Raw genomic sequence first — 26,317 nt, 5'->3', positions numbered from 1 at the left:
TGCTACGTCGTACGTAACGAGAGTTGTAGGTGGTTGTTAAATCGCTTTCATCACTTGACCGATTTCCTTCCTACATAACACACACGTGTATACGTAGTGATAATGTGACGCGGCCCTTTTTTCACTCATACACTGCTATTCAGAGCGGAATAGGCTAGTTTGTTTTAATATAAGCACTGTCTTACCGTCGCTCACTAAGGCTTTAGAACATAAAATGTGTTAAACTTCTGATAAAATTAACATTATGCTAAGAAGCTCAAATGGTAACAAAGTACATGTTGTCATGGAAACACGTGGCCTTTATCGATCAAAGTTTGTAATGGTTGAATGGCTAGCTGGCGGTCCGGAGAGGAAATTGCTTTATGCAAATGTGGTGTGAGAACCTCTGGCCGGGCTTATCCTCCAGATGACCTCACATAAAACACAAACATAGCCAGTGAACCAGCTGTCCCCTTCTCACATCAAACAAGTTTTGAATCTAGGTGGTCTAGCGTTATTTCCGTGGACAGTGATAGACCGGGCCCTATCTCTAAATACTAATAACTATGTATTGTCTTCGTTTTTTTGTATTCATGTATTTATACATATATACCTAGAAATATAAATATGACGCAACCTATATCATCATAAACGCTTCATGGGAGAGCGGGCATGGACGGGTAAACCCCGAAGTGTCTTAACCTTGACCTGCCGGTCACCACACATTATCATCCCGGCAGCTGGACGGAAGCTGCTCCAGAACGCTCAGTACTGAAAGCATGTCAAGCCCTTCATTTAAACAAATCCTGTCCACGTAATACACAGAAATATGTTAGTCCCCAACCTGTGTGAGTTCCCAGCTATAATTATCGTCCTGTATTATACGTAAACAGCAGGCGAGCTCGTCCATAGATAAATATGTTGAAACAACAGCTTGCCTAAAGCTATCATCTAATTATTACACATATAGTAATTTACTGACAGCTCGCTAACAACCCCATTATATGTGCTCACACACAAACGTACACACATACATATGAGTACATGTACACGTAAAAGTGATCTACTCGCCGGTATTTCCCAGTCCTGGGTAGAATGTGTTCTGACATCGTTACCTATCGAGGCCAGGATTGGCTCGTTTTTCCAAGTAAGGCAAATATGTGAAGATTTATTGGTGACCTATATACAGCAGAACGTATCGGCTCTCCATACGTTACGCGCCCATTATATAACTTGCATGCGCACGCATCTATGCCGGGTCACGACTGTTATTGAGGACACGGTCCCGCTTCGTCCTGAGTTTGGCCCTCAAATTCAATGGCTGGTTCACCTCAGTTCACCCCAAAACTGAGGTAAGTCTGGGCCAGTGTGTAGCCGGTCTCATGGTGATTAGTTTGGCCAGCTGACCAATTGCCGGCCAGTCTGTAAGCGTAAAGCGCTGTTGTGTTCGCTCTGGTGTACTCTGGAGGTTATATCAGTTCACGGACCACGTGACTTGCGTTGTGGATGTCCAGTTTTAACAAGTTATATAATTATTCATATTTTGTAGCATCTACCTCGAGCTTGGACGTGGAGAACGGGATCTAAAAGACGTCGTGAACTTTCTCAGGAATTAATATCTATGTTTATCAGTGGACTGGATAGATGTAGGTCGAAAAGCCAGAAGGTATGTATTGGTGTGTACTTCCCCCTTTGTGTACTGGGGTCTCGAGAGGTCACCGCTTGTTTGTTCAGCGGGACCTGGAACAGAAAATAGTGGGTAGTATGTGGCAACCAAGATCGTATATACACATACACATAGTGTAACATACTGTTACTCAACCTGTTGATGACACGGCTGAAATAAAACCTGTACGTGGCTAACGCTCTCCGCCACATTTATGTAAACAGGTCAGTTGTATATAAATAAGTAGCTGGTCGCGCCCTTGTTAAAATGCTGTAACATAACTTGACTTTAGAAGGATACTGATTTCACATAAATTTACTGTTAATAACTTACATGCATGATGATTTAAGATAAAGACACTGCTATACTTGTCACATGACATGATAAATGGTGACATCGGAGTTGCGTAACCGAGGCTCCTGTTTACATTAACTTGAGCGCTGTTGCGCAAGGTGTATTCTAAACGATATGGCGATGACGATGTTTTTTCTTTGAAATCCATCCCAGTACTAATGGCACGATGACAGGTTTGTTCACAGCATGGCTGAATTTTTTATTTTGCTAATACTTTTTTCAGAGATGTTGACAATACTGTTTTTTATCTGCAACGAGCTTTATTTCCGTTACATGTTTTACACATATAGATTGTACAGCAAATAGTTTTTTGTCCAGTTGTTGTCTATTGTTGATTCCAGTGATATATAAACTTTATTCATGATAGATATAATTTAGTATTCAAGTGAAATTAGACAAACTAACCATACCCGTACATAATTTATACATTTTAAAGATTTAAATTATAAGAATGAGATCTACAACAATTATGATTATGAGGAGAAGAATGAGAACTACAACAAATATGATTATGAGAAATGAAAGTCGTATATATATCCACATGGATATTTACATATGTACCATACTCGAGTAAGGTCTTGGTGACATCTCGTCAATTTTACACTATAGTGTAAACATGGATTAAGCATATCAAAGTTGACTATTGAATTAAGACTGTGTGGATATGTGAGGAAGACTTATGGGAATGTTGCCGCGCGTGCTTACAAGGAGTGGTTGTTACGGAGAATATCAGGCTGAAACAAGTACACGATGATCACTGGGTGATTCATCCGAATAATCATTTACCAAGACATTACACACCTTTTCGTGATCGCGTCATACAAGGCGGTTGAGTAATTCTCTCTATGTAGACTTATTAGACCCAGATAATGGGATATCTTTATTCGTAGTCGTTGACCTGACACAAGCGGTTAACTTGACAGTGGTTGGATTTACACCAATATGTACTTACTGAAGTCCATTAATACATATATATAGACAACACAATCAAATTAGAAACAATGTTTCAAATATTCAATAATTTATACAAAATCAACGATGATGTTGATGTAAAGCTGTAGTATATTATGCGTTCATGAAAAAATAGTAGTTTCCTCAAGTCGAAAACTTCCGCTGTGTTTTTATTTACCGTTTTCGGTTTTATGTATTCACTTGCAACGTATAAGAAAAAAAGAAGTAAACAATTTAACCTTGTGAATAACATTAAGGCCGTTCGTGTTTACCAAAGGATTTATATGATGTTTTTAATGGTTATGTACGTGACTTGAGTATGGTCGCATTGGCAGTTGGTGGAAATATACAGCGACCGGGTGTAATGTTACTAGTTCAGATACAGGTGGCATGCCAAATCGATGTTCACATCAGTAGCGCGGAACAATCGATATCATCAAGATATATCTAGTAGTTTTTGTGGTTTAAAATGAATGTTTATACAAAATCTATCATCACAAAAACATGGGTAACCTAGGAAACGGTTCAGCTTTAAAGAACATCTTTTTATGTCGACCAGGTGTAGGTAAAATAAAAAGGCTGATATGACGGGTACAATAGCACCCCGAGGGCACTGATGTATCATCAGTTATGTCATCTGGTACACGTCAGACTAAAACACAGTAGATATAAAACACACAACACACAGTAGACATGAAACCAAAACACAGTAGATATCAAACACACAACACAGTAGATATAAAACCAACAACACAGTAGATATAAAACACAACACACAGTAGATATAAAACACAACACACAGTAGACATAAAACCAACAACACAGTAGATATAAAACACAACACACAGTAGATATAAAACCAACAACACAGTAGATATCAAACACACAACACAGTAGATATAAAACAAACAACACAGTAGATATAAACACACAACACAGTAGATATAAAACCATCAACACAGTAGATATAAAACACACAACACAGTAGATATAAAACACAACACACAGTAGATATAAAACACACAACACAGTAGATATAAAACACAACACACAGTAGATATAAAACACACAACACAGTAGATATAAAACACAACACACAGTAGATATAAAACACACAACACAGTAGATATAAAACCATCAACACAGTAGATATAAAATCATCAACACAGTAGATATAAAACACACAACACAGTAGATATAAAACACACAACACAGTAGATATAAAACACACAAACACAGTAGATATAAAACACAACATAGTAGATATAAAACCAAGAACACAGTAGATATAAAACACACAACACATTAGATATAAAACCATCCCCCAATAGTACAAAAAAAACCAACCCCGTAGAAAAAAAAACACAAAAACACAGTAGATTTTTCCAACCACAAATAGGATATAAAAACCCCAAAAACAGTGGATATAAAACCCCAAAAACACCGTAAAATTTAAAACACACAAAAAAGGGATAAAAAACCACATAACAGAAATTTAAAAAACCCAAAGAACACATAGATAAAAATCAACACCCCAAAAAGATTAAAACTAAACAAACAGTAGATATAAAACAAAAACCACAGAACTAAAAACAAAAACACAGTAATAAAAAACCCAAAAAAACAATTTAAATAAACCAACCACAGGGTTTTAAAAACCATAAACACAGTAGATATAAAAACCCACAACCCCAGTGGGAATAAAAACACCCAACACAGAGAAAAAAAACCCCCCAACACAGTGATTAAAAACAACACACAGTAGATTTAAAACAAAACCCCAGTAAAATATAAAACACACAACACAGTAGATATAAAACACACAACACAGTAGATATCAAACACACAACACAGTAGATATAAAACCAAAACACAGTAGATATAAAACACACAACACAGTAGATATAAAACACACAACACAGTAGATATAAAACCAAAAACACAGTAGATATAAAACCAAGAACACACTAGATATAAAACACACAACACAGTAGATATAAAACACACAACACAGTAGATATAAAACCCACAACACAGTAGATATAAAACACACAACACAGTAGATATAAAACACACAACACAGTAGATATAAAACAAACAACACAGTAGATATCAAACACACAACACAGTAGATATAAAACACACAACACAGTAGATATAAAACACACAACACAGTAGATGTAAAACCAACAACACAGTAGATATAAAACACACAACACAGTAGATATAAAACACACAACACAGTAGATATAAAACACACAACACAGTAGATATAAAACCAAAAACACAGAAGATATATAACCAAGAACACAGTAGATAAAAAAACAAAAATACAGTAGATATAAAACACACAACACAGTAGATATCAAACACACAACACAGTAGATATAAAACCAACAACACAGTAGATATAAAACACACAACACAGTTGATGTAAAACCAACAACACAGTAGATATAAAACACACAACACAGTAAATGTAAAACCAACAACACAGTAGATATAAAACCATCAATACAGTAGATATCAAACCAAAAACACAGTAGATATAAAACCAAGAACACAGTAGATAAAAAAACAAAAATACAGTAGATATAAAACACACAACACAGTAGATATAAAACCAACAACACAGTAGATGTAAAACCAACAACACAGTAGATATAAAACACACAACACAGTAGACATCAAACAAACAACACACAGTAGATATAAAACACACAACACAGTAGATGTAAAACCAACAACACAGTAGATATAAAACACACAACACAGTAGACATCAAACAAACAACACACAGTAGATATAAAACACACAACACAGTACATATAAAACACACAACACACAGTAGATATAAAACACACAACACAGTAGATATAAAACACACAACACAGTAGATATAAAACCATCAACACAGTAGATATAAAACCATCAACACAGTAGATATAAAACACACAACACAGTAGATATAAAACCATCAACACAGTAGATATAAAACACACAACACAGTAGATATAAAACACACAACACAGTAGATATAAAACCATCAACACAGTAGATATAAAACACACAGCACAGTAGATATAAAACACACAACACAGTAGATATAAAACCATCAACACAGTAGATATAAAACACACAGCACAGTATATATAAAACACACAACACAGTAGATATAAAACCATCAACACAGTAGATATAAAACACACAACACAGTAGATATAAAACACACATCACAGTAGATATAAAACACACAACACAGTAGATATAAAACACACAACACAGTAGATATGAAACACACAACACAGTAGATATAAAACACACAGCACAGTAGATATAAAACACACAACACAGTAGATATCAAACACACATCACAGTAGATATAAAACCAACAACACAGTAGATATAAAACACAACACACAGTAGATATAAAACACACAGCACAGTAGATATAAAACACACAACACAGTAGATATAAAACACATATCACAGTAGATATAAAACCAACAACACAGTAGATATAAAACACACAACACAGTAGATATAAAACCATCAACACAGTAGATATAAAACACACAGCCCAGTAGATATAAAACACACAACACAGTAGATATAAAACACACAACACAGTAGATGTAAAACCACACAACACAGTAGATATAAAACACACAACACAGTAGATATAAAACACAACACACAGTAGATATAAACACACAACACAGTAGATATAAAACACACAACACAGTAGATATAAAACACACAACACAGTAGATATAAAACCATCAACACAGTAGATATAAAACACACAACACAGTAGATATAAAACCATCAACACAGTAGATATAAAACCATCAACACAGTAGATATAAAACACACAGCACAGTAGATATAAAACACACAACACAGTAGATATAAAACACACAACACAGTTGATGTAAAACCAACAACACAGTAGATATAAAACACACAACACAGTAAATGTAAAACCAACAACACAGTAGATATAAAACCATCAATACAGTAGATATAAAACCAAAAACACAGTAGATATAAAACCAAGAACACAGTAGATATAAAACACACAACACAGTAGATATAAAACACACAACACAGTAGATATAAAACCAACAACACAGTAGATGTAAAACCAACAACACAGTAGATATAAAACACACAACACAGTAGACAGAAAACAAACAACACACAGTAGATATAAAACACACAACACAGTAGATGTAAAACCAACAACACAGTAGATATAAAACACACAACACAGTAGACATCAAACAAACAACACACAGTAGATATAAAACACACAACACAGTACACATCAAACAAACAACACACAGTAGATATAAAACACACAACACAGTAGATATAAAACACACAACACAGTAGATATAAAACCATCAACACAGTAGATATAAAACCATCAACACAGTAGATATAAAACCATCAACACAGTAGATATAAAACCATCAACACAGTAGATATAAAACACACAGCACAGTAGATATAAAACACACAACACAGTAGATATAAAACCATCAACACAGTAGATATAAAACACACAGCACAGTAGATATAAAACACACAACACAGTAGATATAAAACCATCAACACAGTAGATATAAAACACACAGCACAGTATATATAAAACACACAACACAGTAGATATAAAACCATCAACACAGTAGATATAAAACACACAGCACAGTAGATATAAACACACATCACAGTAGATATAAAACACAACACACAGTAGATATAAAACACACAACACAGTAGATATAAAACACACAACACAGTAGATATAAAACACACAGCACAGTAGATATAAAACACACAACACAGTAGATATAAAACACACATCACAGTAGATATAAAACCAACAACACAGTAGATATAAAACACAACACACAGTAGATATAAAACACACAACACAGTAGATATAAAACACAACACACAGTAGATATAAAACACACAGCACAGTAGATATAAAACACACAACACAGTAGATATAAAACACACATCACAGTAGATATAAAACCAACAACACAGTAGATATAAAACACACAACACAGTAGATATAAAACCATCAACACAGTAGATATAAAACACACAGCACAGTAGATATAAAACCAAAAACACAGTAGATATAAAACCAAGAACACAGTAGATAAAAAAACAAAAATACAGTAGATATAAAACACACAACACGGGAGAATTAAAACCCCCCACAACAAACGGACCTTAAAAAACCAAAAACCACAGTAGATAAAAAAAACCCCAAAACACATTTTGGTTTAAAAACCCAAAACAAAATAGAAAATAAAAAACCAAAACACAGAGCCCATCAAAAAAACAACACAAAGTAGATAAAAAAAATAAAAAACAAAACCACACAGTAGATATAAAACAAACCACAGTAATATAAAACAAAAAACACAGTAGATTAAAAAACCCCACAAAACATTTAAAAAAAAAACAAACAGAAATAAAACACACCACATGGGATAAAAAACACCCCAACCGTAAAAAAACCCATCAACACAGTGATAAAAAAAAAACCCCCCCGTAAAATAAAAAAACCACAACTCTTTTTTTTTTAATTAAAACCATAAAACCCCAGTAGTTTAAAAAACCACACAGCACAGAAAAAATTAAAAAACCCCCCAAAACACAAAAAACCAGTAATAAAACACACAACACAGTAGATATAAAACACACAACACAGTAGATATAAAACACAATCAACAGTAGATATAAAACACAACACACAGTAGATATAAAACACACAACACAGTAGATATAAAACACACAACACAGTAGATATAAAACACACAACACAGTAGATATAAAACACACAACACAGTAGATATAAAACACACAACACAGTAGATATAAAACACACACACAGTAGATATAAAACCATCAACACAGTAGATATAAAACACACAACACAGTAGATATAAAACACACAACACAGTAGATATAAAACACACAACACAGTAGATATAAAACCATCAACACAGTAGATATAAAACCATCAACACAGTAGATATAAAACACACAACACAGTAGATATAAAACACACAACACAGTAGATATAAAACACACAAACACAGTAGATATAAAACACACAACACAGTAGATATAAAACACAACACACAGTAGATATAAAACACACAACACAGTAGATATAAAACACACAACACAGTAGATATAAAACCAACAACACAGTAGATATAAAACACACAACACAGTAGATATAAAACACATCAACACAGTAGATATAAAACCAACAACACAGTAGATATAAAACACACAACACTGTAGATATAAAACCATCAACACAGTAGATGTAAAACACACAACACAGTAGATATAAAACCATCAACACAGTAGGTATAAAACACACAACACAGTAGATATAAAACACACAACACAGTGGATATAAAACACACAACACAGTAGATATAAAACCATCAATACAGTAGATATAAAACACAACACAGTAGATATAAAACCATCAACACAGTAGATATTAAAACACACAACACAGTAGATATAAAACACAACACACAGTAGATATAAAACACACAACACAGTAGATATAAAACACACAACACAGTAGATATAAAACAAACAACACAGTAGGTATAAAACACAACACACAGTAAATATAAAACACAAAACACAGTAGATATCAAACCAACAATACAGTAGATATAAAACTATCAATACAGTAGATATAAAACACAACAGACAGTAGATATAAAACCAACAACACAGTAGATATAAAACCAACAACACAGTAGATAAAAAAAACAAAAATACAGTAGATATAAAACACACAACACAGTAGATGTAAAACCAACAACACAGTAGATATAAAACAAACAACACAGTAGATATCAAACACACAACACAGTAGATATCAAACACACAACACAGTAGATATAAAACCAACAACACAGTACATGTAAAACCAACAACACAGTAGATATCAAACACACAACACAGTAGACATCAAACAAACAACACACAGTAGATATAAAACACACAACACAATAGACATCAAACAAACAACACACAGTAGATGTAAAACACACAACACAGTAGATATAAAACACACAACACAGTAGATATAAAACACACAACACAGTAGACATCAAACAAACAACACACAGTAGATATAAAACACACAACACAGTAGATATAAAACACACAACACAGTAGATATAAAATCATCAACACAGTAGATATAAAACACACAACACAGTAGATATAAAACCATCAACACAGTAGATATAAAACCATCAACACAGTAGATATAAAACACACAACACAGTAGATATAAAACACACAACACAGTAGATATAAAACCATCAACACAGTAGATATAAAACACACAGCACAGTAGATATAAACACACAACACAGTAGATATAAAACAAACAACACAGTAGATATAAAACACACAACACAGTAGATATAAAACACACATCACAGTAGATATCAAACACAACACACAGTAGATATAAAACGCACAACACAGTAGATATAAAACCAACAATACAGTAGATATAAAACACACAACACAGTAGATATAAAACACACAACACAGTAGATATAAAACACACAAACACAGTAGATATAATAACACACAACACAGTAGATATAAAACCATCAACACAGTAGATATAAAACACACAACACAGTAGATATAAAACCATCAACACAGTAGATATAAAATCATCAACACAGTAGATATCAAACCATCAACACAGTAGATATAAAACCATCAACACAGTAGATATAAAACCATCAACACAGTAGATATAAAACACACAAACACAGTAGATATAAAACACACAACACAGTAGATATAAAACACACATCACAGTAGATATAAAACACAACACACAGTAGATATAAAACACACAACACAGTAGATATAAAACACACAACACACTAGATGTAAAACCAACAACACAGTAGATATAAAACACACAACACAGTAGATATAAAACACACATCACAGTAGATATAAAACACAACAACACAGTAGATATAAAACACACAACACAGTAGATATAAAACCAACAACACAGTAGATATAAAACACACAACACAGTAGATATAAAACACACAACACAGTAGATATAAAACACAACACACAGTAGATATAAAACACACAACACAGTAGATATAAAACACACAACACAGTAGATATAAAACACACAATACAGTAGATATAAAACACAACACACAGGAGATATAAAACCATCAATACAGTAGATATTAAACACACAACACAGTAGATATAAAACACACAATACAGTAGATATAAAACCACAATACAGTAGATATAAAACACAACACACAGTAGATATAAAACCAACAACACAGTAGATATAAAACACACAACACAGTAGATATAAAACAAACAACACAGTAGGTATAAAACACACAACACAGTAGATATAAAACACACAACACAGTAGATATAAAACACAAAACACAGTAGATATAAAACACAACACACAGTAGATAAAAAAACAAAAATACAGTAGATATAAAACACACAACACAGTAGATATAAAACACACAACACAGTAGATATAAAACCAACAACACAGTAGATATAAAACACACAACACAGTAGATATAAAACACACAACACAGTAGATATAAAACACACAACACAGTAGATATAAAACAAAACACAGTAGATATAAAACCACAACACAGTAGATATAAAACACACAACACAGTAGATATAAAACCAACAACACAGTAGATATAAAACACACAACACGTAGATATAAAACACACAACACAGTAGATATAAAACACACAATACAGTAGATATAAAACACAACACAGTAGATATCAAACCATCAATACAGTAGATATCAAACACAACACAGTAGATATAAAACACACAATACAGTAGATATAAAACTATCAATACAGTAGATATAAAACACAACACACAGTAGATATAAAACCAACAACACAGTAGATATAAAACACACAACACAGTAGATATAAAACAAACAACACAGTAGATATAAAACACAATACCCAGTAAATATAAAACACAAAACACAGTAGATATAAAACCAACAATACAGTAGATATAAAACTATCAATACAGTAGATATAAAACACAACACACAGTAGATATAAAACCAACAACACAGTAGATATAAAACCAACAACACAGTAGATATAAAACCAACAACAAACACAGTAGATATAAAACACACAACACAGTAGATATAAAACACACAACACAGTAGATATAAAACACAACACACAGTAGATATAAAACACACAACACAGTAGATATAAAACACACAACACAATAGATATCAAACACACAACACAGTAGATATAAAACCATCAACACAGTAGATATAAAACCATCAACACAGTAGATATAAACCATCAACACAGTAGATATAAAACACACAACACAGTAGACATCAAACAAACAACACACAGTAGATATAAAACCATCAACACAGTAGATATTAAACAAACAACACAGTAGATATAAAACACAACACACAGTGGATATAAAACACATAACACAGTAGATATAAAACCATCAACACAGTAGATATAAAACACACAACACAGTAGATATAAAACACACAACACAGTAGATATAAAACACACAACACAGTAGACATCAAACAAACAACACACAGTAGATATAAAACACACAACACAGTAGATATAAAACCACAACACAGTAGATATAAAATCATCAACACAGTAGATATAAAACCATCAACACAGTAGATATAAAACACACAACACAGTAGATATAAAACCATCAACACAGTAGATATAAAACACACAACACAGTAGATATAAAACACAACATAGTAGATATCAAACACACAACACAGTAGATATAAAACACACAACACAGTAGATATAAAACACACAACACAGTAGATATAAAACCAACAACAAACACAGTAGATATAAAACACACAACACAGTAGATATAAAACACACAACACAGTAGATATAAAACACACAACACAGTAGATATAAAACCATCAATACAGTAGATATAAAACCATCAACACAGCAGATATAAAACACACAACACAGTAGATATAAAACACACAACACAGTAGATATAAAACACACAACACAGTAGATATAAAACCATCAATACAGTAGATATAAAACACACAACACAGTAGATATAAACACAACACACAGTAGATATAAAACACAACACAGTAGATATAAAACCATCAACACAGCAGATATAAAACACACAACACAGTAGATATAAAACACACAACACAGTAGATATAAAACACACAACACAGTAGATATAAAACACACAACACAGTAGATATAAAACACACAGCACAGTAGATATAAAACACACAACACAGTAGATATAAAACACAACAACACAGTAGATATAAAACACACAACACAGTAGATATAAAACACACAACACAGTAGATATAAAACCATCAATACAGTAGATATAAAACCATCAACACAGTAGATATAAAACACAACAACACAGTAGATATAAAACCATCAACACAGCAGATATAAAACACACAACACAGTAGATATAAAACACACAACACAGTAGATATAAAACACACAACACAGTAGATATAAAACACACAACACAGTAGATATAAAACACACAACACAGTAGATATAAAATCACACAACACAGTAGATATAAAACACACAACACTGTAGATATAAAACACACAACACAGTAGATATAAACACACAACACAGTAGATATAAAACACACAACACAGTAGATATAAAACACACAACACAGTAGATATAAAACCATCAACACAGTAGATATAAAACACACAACACAGTAGATATAAAACCATCAACACAGTAGATATAAAACCATCAACACAGTAGATATAAAACCACAACACAGTAGATATAAAACACACAACACAGTAGATATAAAACACACAACACAGTAGATATAAAACCACAACACAGTAGATATAAAACACAACAACACAGTAGATATAAACACACAACACAGTAGATATAAAACACACAACACAGTAGATATAAAACACACAACACAGTAGATATAAAACACACAACACAGTAGATATAAAACCAACAACACAGTAGATATAAAACACACAACACAGTAGATATAAAACACACAACACAGTAGATATAAAACATCAACACAGTAGATATAAAACACACAACACAGTAGATATAAAACCATCAACACAGTAGATATAAAACACACAACACAGTAGATATAAAACACACAACACAGTAGATATAAAACACACAACACAGTAGATATAAAACACACAACACAGTAGATATAAAACACACAACACAGTAGATATAAAACACACAACACAGTAGATATAAAACACACAACACAGTAGATATAAAACACACAACACAGTAGATATAAAACCACAACACAGTAGATATAAACACACAACACAGTAGATATAAAACACACAACACAGTAGATATAAAACACACAACACAGTAGATATAAAACACATCAACACAGTAGATATAAAACACACAACACAGTAGATATAAAACACACAACACAGTAGATATAAAACAACAACACAGTAGATATAAAACACACAACACAGTAGATATAAAACACACATCACAGTAGATATAAAACACACAACACAGTAGATATAAAACACAACAACACAGTAGATATAAAACACACAACACAGTAGATATCAAACACACAACACAGTAGATATAAACCAACAACACAGTAGATATAAAACACAACACACAGTAGATATAAAACACAACAATACAGTAGATATAAAACACACAACACAGTAGATATAAAACACACAACACAGTAGATATAAAACACACAAACACAGTAGATATAAAACACACAACACAGTAGATATAAAACCATCAACACACAGTAGATATAAAACCATCAACACACAGTAGATATAAAACCATCAACACAGTAGATATAAAATCATCAACACAGTAGATATCAAAACCATCAACACAGTAGATATAAAACCATCAACACAGTAGATATAAAACCATCAACACAGTAGATATAAAACACAAACACAGTAGATATAAACACACAACACAGTAGATATAAAACACACAACACAGTAGATATAAAACACACACACAGTAGATATAAAACACACAACACAGTAGATATAAAACACACAACACAGTAGATATAAAACACACAACACAGTAGATATAAAACACACAACACAGTAGATATAAAAAAAAACACACAGGAGATATAAAACCAACAAAACAGTAGATATAAAACACACAACACAGTAGATATAAAACACAACACACAGTAGATATAAAACCATCAATACAGTAGATATAAAACACAACAACACAGTAGATATAAAACCAACAACACAGTAGATATAAAACACACAACACAGTAGATATAAAACAAACAACACAGTAGGTATAAAACACAACACACAGTAGATATAAAACACAAAACACAGTAGATATAAAACCAACAATACAGTAGATATAAAACTATCAATACAGTAGATATAAAACACAACACACAGTAGATATAAAACCATCCACACAGTAGATATAAAACCATCAACACAGTAGATATAAAACCATCAACACAGTAGATATAAAATCATCAACACAGTAGATATCAAACCATCAACACAGTAGATATAAAACCATCAAAACAGTAGATATAAAACCATCAACACAGTAGATATAAAACACACAAACACAGTAGATATAAAACACACAACACAGTAGATATAAAACACACATCACAGTAGATATAAAACACAACACACAGTAGATATAAAACACACAACACAGTAGATATAAAACACACAACACAGTAGATATAAAACACACAACACAGTAGATATAAAACACACAACACAGTAGATATAAAACACAACACACAGGAGATATAAAACCATCAATACAGTAGATATCAAACACAACACAGTAGATATAAAACACACAATACAGTAGATATAAAACCATCAATACAGTAGATATAAAACACAACACACAGTAGATATAAAACCAACAACACAGTAGATATAAAACACACAACACAGTAGATATAAAACAAACAACACAGTAGGTATAAAACACAACACACAGTAAATATAAAACACAAAACACAGTAGATATAAAACCAACAATACAGTAGATATAAAACTATCAATACAGTAGATATAAAACACAACACACAGTAGATATAAAACCAACAACACAGTAGATATAAAACCAACAACACAGTAGATATAAAACCAACAACACAGTAGATATAAAACACACAACACAGTAGATATAAAACACACAACACAGTAGATATAAAACACACACACAGTAGATATAAAACACACAACACAGTAGATATAAAACACACAAACACAGTAGATATCAAACACACAACACAGTAGATATAAAACCATCAACACAGTAGATATAAAACCATCAACACAGTAGATATAAACCATCAACACAGTAGATATAAAACACACAACACAGTAGACATCAAACAAACAACACACAGTAGATATAAAACCATCAACACAGTAGATATAAAACACAACACACAGTAGATATAAAACACAACACACAGTAGATATAAAACACATCAACACAGTAGATATAAAACACACAACACAGTAGATATAAACACACAACACAGTAGATATAAAACACACAACACAGTAGATATAAAACACAACACAGTAGATATAAAACACACAACACAGTAGATATAAAATCACAAACACAGTAGATATAAAACACAACACAGTAGATATAAAACACAACACAGTAGATATAAAACACACAACACAGTAGATATAAACCATCAATACAGTAGATATAAAACACACAACACAGTAGATATAAAACACACAACACAGTAGATATAAAACCATCAACACAGTAGATATAAAACACAACACACAGTAGATATAAAACACACAACACAGTAGATATAAAACACACAACACAGTAGATATAAAACACACAACACAGTAGATATAAAACACACAACACAGTAGATATAAAACACACAACACAGTAGATATAAAACACAACACAGTAGATATAAAACACACAACACAGTAGATATAAAATCATCAACACAATAGATATAAAACCATCAACACAGTAGATATAAAACACAACACACAGTAGGTATAAAACACACAACACAGTAGATATAAAACCATCAATACAGTAGATATAAAACACACAACACAGTAGATATAAAACACACAACACAGTAGATATAAAACCATCAACACACAGTAGATATAAAACACACAACACAGAAGATATAAAACACACAACACAGTAGATATAAAACCATCAACACAGTAGATATAAAACACACAACACAGTAGATATAAAACACACAACACAGTAGATATAAAACCATCAACACAGTAGATATAAAATCATCAACACAGTAGATATAAAACCATCAACACAGTAGATATAAAACACACAACACAGTAGATATAAAATCATCAACACAGTAGATATAAAACACATAACACAGTAGATATAAAACACACAACACAGTAGATATAAAACACACAACACAGTAGATATTAAACACACAACACAGTAGATATAAAACACACAACACAGTAGATATAAAACACACAACACAGTAGATATATAACATGTTCCCATTATGGTGATTTCATTAAATGACGTCGTCCACTTAAATTATTGAAACATCTGATACAATTTTACGTCAATAAAAACGTGAAGCTGCATATAATACCTTAATCATAGTATGAATGAAGGGAATGGCCAGCATGTCTTCCCTCTGACAGTCTTCCCTCTGACAGTCTTCCCTCTGACAGTCCTCCCTCTGACAGTCCTCCCTCTGACAGTCTTCCCTCTGACAGTCCTCCCTCTGACAGTCTTCCCTCTGACAGTCTTCCCTCTGACAGTCTTCCCTCTGACAGTCCCTCCCTCTGACAGTCTTCCCTCTGACAGTCCCTCCCTCTGACAGTCTTCCCTCTGACAGTCCTCCCTCTGACAGTCCTTCCCTCTGACAGTCTTCCCTCTGACAGTCTTCCCTCTGACAGTCCTCCCTCTGACAGTCCTTCCCTCTGACAGTCTTCCCTCTGACAGTCTTCCCTCTGACAGTCCTCCCTCTGACAGTCTTCCCTCTGACAGTCTTCCCTCTGACAGTCTTCCCTCTGACAGTCTTCCCTCTGACAGTCCTCCCTCTGACAGTCTTCCCTCTGACAGTCTTCCCTCTGACAGTCTTCCCTCTGACAGTCTTCCCTCTGACAGTCTTCCCTCTGACAGTCCTCCCTCTGACAGTCTTCCCTCTGACAGTCTTCCCTCTGACAGTCTTCCCTCTGACAGTCCTCCCTCTGACAGTCTTCCCTCTGACAGTCTCTCCTCTGACAGTCCTCCCTCTGACAGTCTTCCCTCTGACAGTCTTCCCTCTGACAGTCTTCCCTCTGACAGTCTTCCCTCTGACAGTCTTCCCTCTGACAGTCTTCCCTCTGACCCTCTGACAGTCTTCCCTCTGACAGTCCTCCCTCTGACAGTCTTCCCTCTGACAGTCCTCCCTCTGACAGTCCTCCCTCTGACAGTCTTCCCTCTGACAGTCTTCCCTCTGACAGTCCTCCCTCTGACAGTCCTCCCTCTGACAGTCTTCCCTCTGACAGTCTTCCCTCTGACAGTCCTCCCTCTGACAGTCTTCCCTCTGACAGTCTTCCCTCTGACAGTCTTCCCTCTGACCCTCTGACAGTCTTCCCTCTGACAGTCCTCCCTCTGACAGTCTTCCCTCTGACAGTCCTCCCTCTGACAGTCCTCCCTCTGACAGTCTTCCCTCTGACAGTCTTCCCTCTGACAGTCCTCCCTCTGACAGTCCTCCCTCTGACAGTCTTCCCTCTGACAGTCCTCCCTCTGACAGTCCTCCCTCTGACAGTCTTCCCTCTGACAGTCTTCCCTCTGACAGTCGAAGTGATACATTGCCTTCTAAACTGATGATCTGGTCTGTAAATCAAAGGCACAGTTGAGCAAATCAATATCAATAAATAACAATAAATAACAACAAATGGTCTTATATCGGCACAAACAGGAATTATACAGTCTAACAAAACATTGAGTAAATATCGAAATGTTTACAGTTTTAAGGCAGCATATTTCAAACATGTATTGATGATGGGAATTTTTTTACATAACAGTAGATATAAAACACACAACACAGTAGATGTAAAACACACAACACAGTAGATATAAAACCAACAACACAGTAGATATAAAACACACAACACAGTAGATATAAAACACACAACACAGTAGATATAAAACACACAACACAGTAGATATAAAATCAACAACACAGTAGATATAAAACACACAAAACACGGTAGATATAAAACACAACACAGTAGATATAAAACACAACACAGTAGATATCAAACACAACACAGTAGATATAAAACAAACAACACACAGTAGATATAAAACCATCAACACAGTAGATATAAAACACAACAACACAGTAGATATAAAACACAACAACACAGTAGATATAAAACACACAACACGGTAGATATAAAACACAACACAGTAGATATAAAACACAACACAGTAGATATCAAACACAACACAGTAGATATAAAACAAACAACACACAGTAGATATAAAACCATCAACACAGTAGATATAAAACACACAAGACAGTATATATAAAACACACAACACAGTAGATATAAAACACAACAACACAGTAGATATAAAACAAACAACACACAGTAGATGTAAAACCAACAACACAGTATATATAAAACACACATCACAGTAGATATAAAACACAACACACAGTAGATATAAAACCATCAACACAGTAGATATAAAACACACAACACAGTAGATATAAAACACACAACACAGTAGATATAAAACACACAACACAGTAGATATAAAATCATCAACACAGTAGGTATAAAACACACAACACAGTAGATATAAAACACACAACACAGTAGATATAAAACCAACAACACAGTAGATATAAAACACACAACACAGTATATATAAAACACACAACACAGTAGATATAAAACACAACACACAGGAGATATAAAACCATCAATACAGTAGATATAAAACACAACACAGTAGATATAAAACACACAATACAGTAGATATAAAACCATCAATACAGTATATACAAAACACAACACACAGTAGATATAAAACCAACAACACAGTAGATATAAAACACACAACACAGAAGATATAAAACACACAACACAGTAGATATAAAACACACAAACACAGTAGATATAAAACACAACACACAGTAAATATAAAACACACAACACAGTAGATATAAAACCAACAATACAGTAGATATAAAACCATCAATACAGTAGATATAAAACACAACACACAGTAGATATAAAACCAACAACACAGTAGATATAAAACCAACAACACAGTAGATATAAAACCAACAACACAGTAGATATAAAACCATCAATACAGTAGATATAAAACACACAACACAGTAGATATAAAACACACAACACAGTAGATATAAAACACACAACACAGTAGATATAAAACACACAACACAGTAGATATAAAACATGTTCCCATTATGGTGATTTCATTAAATGACGTCGTCCACTTAAATTATTGAAACATCTGATAAAATTTTACGTCAATAAAAACGTGAAGCTGCATATAATACCTTAATCATAGTATGAATGCAGGAGATGGTCAGCATGTTGCTGAGTTACATACCAGTTCAAAAAACTATCCATACCAAAAAAAAAATACAAGATAACAGAAAACGGAATTAACACAATTTTGATTTGCCCTGCTTAGACTTTCGGCAAACATGGCACTGACAGTCTTCCCTCTGACAGTCGAAGTGATACATTGCCTTCTAAACTGATGATCTGGTCTGTATATCAAAGGCACAGTTGAGCAAATCAATATCAATAAACAACAATAAATAGTCTTATATCGGCACAAACAGGAATTATACAGGCCTCGACCTTTAGACATATGGACACTGTTTTTTTAAATGCAAGTAAGTCTAACAAAACATTGAGTAAATATCGAAATGTTTACAGTTTTAAGGCAGCATATTTCAAACATGTATTGATGATGGAAATTTTTTTACATAATAATTATGAAAGATATTTCGCGGTATCGCTATACAAGACAAAATCGTGTACAACATTGATGATGTTGTGATTAAGGAGGAATACTTATTGTGGGTTGTTTTAGATTGATAATGTTGTGATTAAGGAGGAATACTTATTGTGGGTTGTTTTAGATTGATAATGTTGTGATTAAGGAGGGATACTTATTGTGGGTTGTTTTAGATGTACATCACTAACTGTTCAATTGATTAAGATATTTGGAAAGGGTTAATATATTTTTAATCTTACTCGCTTTTACTCGAGAGATTATGATTTAGTCAACTGCCACATGGCTCAAGATAGAATGTTTGTGATCTGTGTACAGATGTATTCTTATTATTGACAGAATGTTTGTGATCTGTGTACAGATGTATTATTATTATTGATGCCATCACAGGAGTTCAAATCATGAAAATGTTTTCTTTAATTCCGGTATTGCGTTTTTAGCAGTTGAACTGATTGACATCCTCAAACTATGTGATGTTTTGAAAAAGAAAATTGCATTTGGAAAAAATCAGAATAAACACATTGAAAAATAAACAACAAAAATTATGAAGAGAAAGGCACTACATTACCAATTCTAATCCAGAGAAAAGGTCGTTATAACAACTTGTCGGAGAAAAGTGGAGGTAGGGGGCTAAGTTGAGCACCAATCCTGGTGAAACCAAAATCTAAATTACAATATTTGATCGTTTTAGCTCTTAATCTAAATATAACGACTCATTGTTAAATGTTCATCAATGATCATATTGGCATTAATAATTGGTTTATGTTAGATATTACTTGTTAAATGTGATTGTTTTAATCTTTATGTCCAAATATCTTACTAATGCCCCCCCCCCCCCCCCCCCCCCCCCCCCCTTCAGTACCTGCAGTACAGGATTTGGTCAACATTTGGTTTGAACCATTTTTGAAGAGGAAACTCAAAAAGTAAGAAAGTATTTGTAACATAACTGATATAGGAGCATTTCCCCATGATTACTGAAATTACCCAGTTGATCGATATAGCCCTCGGGGCCTCTTGTGTATTAAAAACTGTAAGATAAACTTTACTATATACACCATCCGTGCATGTCATAAAAACCAATGGTAGCATAACATATCTGAGAATACAAAAAAAAAAAAATCATCCATGCATACTACAGGGGATGTGAGAGCAAGCCGAGCATGACATCTGTGACGTAGAACCACGTGCCATCTATAAGTCAGAAGTATCTTACTATCAGCGGCTGCCTGCACTATAAATATGACAGTCATCAACCATTTCCATAAAGTTTTTGAAGTAACCGTTACGACAGTCTGCCATAGCTGCGCTGATTATACTACAGCCTTGGTGGAATGATAGATCGATGTCAGTATATAATGTACTTAATTTGCAACATGTACTAAATCATTGAGCATGAAGGAAACAAAGGTTATAAGATAGGTACTTTTCGCTCTAGTATGCTAATTGCTATAAGGTTTCTTTCTTTCTTCAACTGGGGGGGGGGGGGGGGGGGGGGGGGGGTGTGTTAAAAATGAATATGTTCGACAATAGTTAAAAAAAAGAGAAAAATATATCGCTGAACCGCAAGATGAACGAAATTCACTTCAGCTGTTATCGATTTCAACGAACGTGAACTAAGAGTATAATATTTATTACCGGTGGAGGAATACCACGAACCATCCAGTCCGTAAGAGTCATTAGGAAAACCAATGTTACAACACTCTTGTATGGGGGTATGACGGGCCAACGCGGTGTGAATGGACACCATTCAAACTGGACAATGAAAGGGTATTTAGAGTTTAGAAGAAAGCTTCCAAAAGTGTTGTCCTTGGGGAATCGGATGGATAGGGTGGATACAAAGACTGACGTCAGATGTATAGTAATATATATTTGGTCATCAGGGAGATGAAACTTGTGGGAATCGCTTGTCCAAATATTGTATCAAAATGATGGCGGTGGCGATCTCGAAATCCTCGGGCTGTGTTGATGAGAAGCTAAACCTGTTTTTGATAACATTTGCCCCGGATATGACGCGACAGGTGGCGTTACTGGTCAAGATGAAGTATGTGATTGGTCAATGTAGGCGTAAATGCAAAATGCAGATATGCAGTTAAAAACGAAACAAAGATAAGATTGAATGCAAGCTAAATACAACATAAGTAGATTATCTTTTTAAATGACACATTAATAAAATCATATTCAAATGCAATCTTATTATTACCAAAAATTATTCAAACTGATATCATTTTGTTATTAGTGCTAAAACGCTTTAGTTCGTTAATTTATTTCACCAGCAGTTTTACATTATAACCACCACCATTAAAACTATGCCGTTTATCTTTTTAAAACATATTTCTTGTTTTGATAACATACCGTGACCCCACCTTCAAGTTTCCTCAATTGCTAACACAAATTTTGCATTTCCATTTAATGTTAATATAGTTTCATCTTGAATAAAGTAATTTGAGAAGCACCTGTAACCACTAGATAATCGATTACTAGTGTCCGTGTTAACCTCTCCATCTTACATATGCGCACATTGAATAGATTTTTCAAAATCACTTGTGTGAGACCAGCGTACCGTGACGTCACGATGAATTGCTACACAGTGAAGTCGATGGAAGGTTGGGCCAAGGTTACACGAGGCAATTCCGATGACATATTCAGTAAAAACAGGTTGACTTGTAGCAAAATCCATAAATATATAGTGTTACGTTGCATGTGAGCCAGGAATAGCGTTTTGGTACCTCGGTAGTCGGGATGGCTTGTTGTACTATCAGTAAAATGCTGTCGTGATTAGTGAACTCAAGCGTGAGCTTCAGACCACTCTCACAAGGGTCATGGGTTCGAGGCGCAATGCCGGCAGTAAATGATGTCTGTCCGGTTATTTGATTCTCAAACAGTGACACGCTGAATTATCACCGTGGTTTTTCTTCCGTCATCCGAAACAACATTTCCATTAGCGGCGTCGTAAGAAGAGTTCTACAGATATATATCTCAACAGCTTCTGGTGTGTCTATAAGTCAGTGAATCGGAACAGCTTCTGGTGTGTCTATAAGTCAGTGAATCGGAACAGCTTCTGGTGTGTCTATAAGTCAGTGAATCGGAACAGCTTCTGGTGTGTCTATAAGTCAGTGAATCGGAACAGCTTCTGGTGTGTCTATAAGTCAGTGAATCGGAACAGCTTCTGGTGTGTCTATAAGTCAGTGAATCGGAACAGCTTCTGGTGTGTATTTAAGTCAGTGAACGGGAACAGCTTCTAGTGTTCTTACTGTATGTGTGCAAGTAAATGAACCGAACCAGTTTCTGGTTTGTCTATAAGTCAGTGAACCGGCGCAACTTCTGGTGTGTTTATAAGTCAATGAACCGAACCAGCTTCTGGTGTGTCTATAAGTCAATGAACCGGAACAGCTTCCGGTGTGTCAATAAGTCAGTGAACCGGAGCAACTTCTGGTGTGTCTATAAGTCAATGAACCGGAACAGCTTCTGGTGTGTCTATAAGTCAATGAACCGGAACAGCTTCTGGTGTGTCTATAAGTCAGTGAACCGGAAAAAACATCTAGTGTGTTTATAAGTCAGTGAACCGGAACAGCTTCTGGTTTGTCTATAAGTCAGTGATTCGGAACAGCTTCTGATGTGTCTATAAGTCAGTAAACCGGAACAGCTTCTGGTGTGTATAAGTCAGTAAATCGGAGCAACTTTTGGTGTGTCTATAAGTCAGTGAACCGGAACAGCTTCTGGTGTGTCTATAAGTCAGTGAACCGGAACAGCTTCTGGTGTGTTTATAAGTCAGTGAACCGGAACAGCTTTGGCTTTGTCTATAAGTCAGTGAACCGGATCAGCTTCCGGTGTGTCTATAAGTCAGTGAACCGGAACAGCCTCTGGTGTGTCTATAAGTCAGTGAACCGGAACAGCTTCCGCTGTGTTTTTTTGGCTCAGTCAGATAATGTTATTGTCCAAAGTTTGGAATTGATGATCTTGTAAGGTCTAACAACTACAAAACGAAAATATAGATTTAATTTCTGAAAATTATTTACATTTCTTTTTTAATTTTGGACATGTTTGGGATAAGGTAAGGACATTTGTTTGCTCTTGTTACGATTGACGTACCAGACAGGATCCTCACACTCTGTTAGTAGTTAATGTATCTCACAGGATCCCCACACACTGTTAGTAGTTAATGTATCTCACAGGATCCTCACACTCTGTTAGTAGTTAATGTATATCACAGGATCCCCACACTCTGTTAATGTATCTCACAGGATCCCCACACACTGTTAGTAGTTAATGTATCTCACAGGATCCCCACACTCTGTTAGTAGTTAATGTATATCACAGGATCCTCACACTCTGTTAGTAGTTAATGTATCACACAGGATCCCCACACTCTGTTAGTAGTTAATGTATCTCACAGGATCCCCACACTCTGTTAATGTATCTCACAGGATCCCCACACTCTGTTAGTAGTTAATGTATCTCACAGGATCCCCACACTCTGTTAGTAGTTAATGTATCTCACAGGATCCCCACACTCTGTTAGTAGTTAATGTATCTCACAGGATCCCCACACTCTGTTAGTAGTTAATGTATCTCACAGGATCCCCACACTCTGTTAGTAGTTAATGTATCTCACAGGATCTCCACACTCTGTTAGTAGTTAATGTATCTCACAGGATCCCCACACTCTGTTAGTAGTTAATGTATCTCACAGGATCCCCACACTCTGTTAGTAGTTAATGTATCTCACAGGATCCCCACACTCTGTTAATGTATATCACAGGATCCCCACACTCTGTTAGTAGTTAATGTATCTCACAGGATCCCCACACTCTGTTAGTAGTTAATGTATCTCACAGGATCCTCACACTCTGTTAGTAGTTAATGTATCTCACAGGATCCCCACACTCTGTTAGTAGTTAATGTATCTCACAGGATCCCCACACTCTGTTAATGTATCTCACAGGATCCCCACACTCTGTTAGTAGTTAATGTATCTCACAGGATCCCCACACTCTGTTAGTAGTTAATGTATCTCACAGGTTCCCCACACTCTGTTAATGTATCTCAAAGGATCCCCACACTCTGTTAATGTATCTCACAGGATCCCCACACTCTGTTAGTAGTTAATGTA

The 26,317-nt window shown here is 34.4% G+C and overlaps 1 protein-coding gene across 2 annotated transcripts in view; it reads left to right on the top strand.

Annotated features, from left to right (window-relative positions):
- Positions 1–1,191: 1,191 nt before the first annotated feature.
- LOC117326375 (nuclear factor interleukin-3-regulated protein-like) overlaps positions 1,192–26,317 on the top strand; it is a 41,115-nt gene continuing 15,989 nt past the window's right edge. The window contains exons 1-2 of one of the 2 annotated variants that reach the window (XM_033883101.1): positions 1,192–1,331; positions 1,529–1,645. The gene's annotated coding sequence lies outside the window, so the exon portion shown is untranslated. The other variant, XM_033883103.1, reaches the window with a different exon arrangement.

This window comes from Pecten maximus, chromosome 4 (assembly GCF_902652985.1).
Source record: "Pecten maximus chromosome 4, xPecMax1.1, whole genome shotgun sequence".
Taxonomy (NCBI): domain Eukaryota; kingdom Metazoa; phylum Mollusca; class Bivalvia; order Pectinida; family Pectinidae; genus Pecten; species Pecten maximus.
Note: the sequence above shows the minus strand (reverse complement) of the source record. Positions and strands in the feature narration are given on the sequence as shown.